General features: G+C 62.2%; 1 pseudogene; it reads left to right on the top strand.

Moving 5' to 3' along the window:
* The window catches only part of LOC103273180, a 4,607-nt pseudogene extending 4,253 nt beyond the window's left edge, over positions 1 to 354 (top strand).
* The last annotated feature ends 484 nt before the right edge of the window (positions 355 to 838 follow it).

Genomic DNA, 838 nt, shown 5'->3' with positions numbered 1-838 from the left:
CTGCCCTGCTGCTGCGGCCTCTACTGGAAGAAGAACCCAGGCCGGAAAGCACTTAGTGAGACTCAAGCAGCCCTTGCAAATGAGCAGGGAGAGAGTGCCCATGTGTGCCGTGACGTCGGGTAAGCGTCGTGTGAGGCTGGTCTGGGCCACAGCCACACGGGGTGCTCTGGGCACAAGCACTGTCCAGCCCGGCCCAGGGCGGCCTCCACCCCACCGGTACCACAGCACGCCATTCGCCCCCAGATGTGCCGAGGGCAAGACTGTCTTCCACCAGAGCTGTCAGGCCATGGTGAGGAAGGGCTGCCCCGCTGTGCCCGCCGGCGCAAGTACCAGGAGCAGGGTATCCTCAGCCAGGTCCGTCTCCTGACCTGAGGTAGGGGTGAGCACAGCGCATCCATCTTCTGGCTTTGCCGTCAGCCCGGGCCACCCTGCTCACGGTATCACGGTCGTGTCCCTTGTCAGGAAGAGCTTCAGATGTGACCAGAGCTCGGCCCCAGAGAGGCCCAGATGCTGCCATGGCCTCCCCACCATCCTGGCTGGCTGAGGCGGGGCTGTCGCCAGCTGCCCTGTTGGGGATGGACGGACCTCTATCTGGAGAGGCCCTGGTGCCCCGTCCGTCCCCCCACTGGGCTGCTCAACACTGTGGAAGCGGACTTGGGGAGCACTTTCAGCTCCTGATTAAAAGTCTAGCTCTTCAAGGTGGATTCTTCCCCTTCCTATTTCAACAGAAAATCTTTTTTTATTCTTGGCCCTACACGAATCACCCCAGAAAGCTAGGTGTTCTCCCCAGCCGATGCAAGGAGTCCCTTGGGCCTGGCTGGAGGCGGTGGCAGGCGGG

This window comes from Carlito syrichta, unplaced genomic scaffold, assembly GCF_000164805.1.
Source record: "Carlito syrichta isolate Samal-C Ts95f unplaced genomic scaffold, Tarsius_syrichta-2.0.1 Scaffold313863, whole genome shotgun sequence".
NCBI classification, from domain to species: Eukaryota; Metazoa; Chordata; class Mammalia; order Primates; family Tarsiidae; genus Carlito; species Carlito syrichta.
This window is presented reverse-complemented; position numbering and strand designations above follow the sequence as displayed.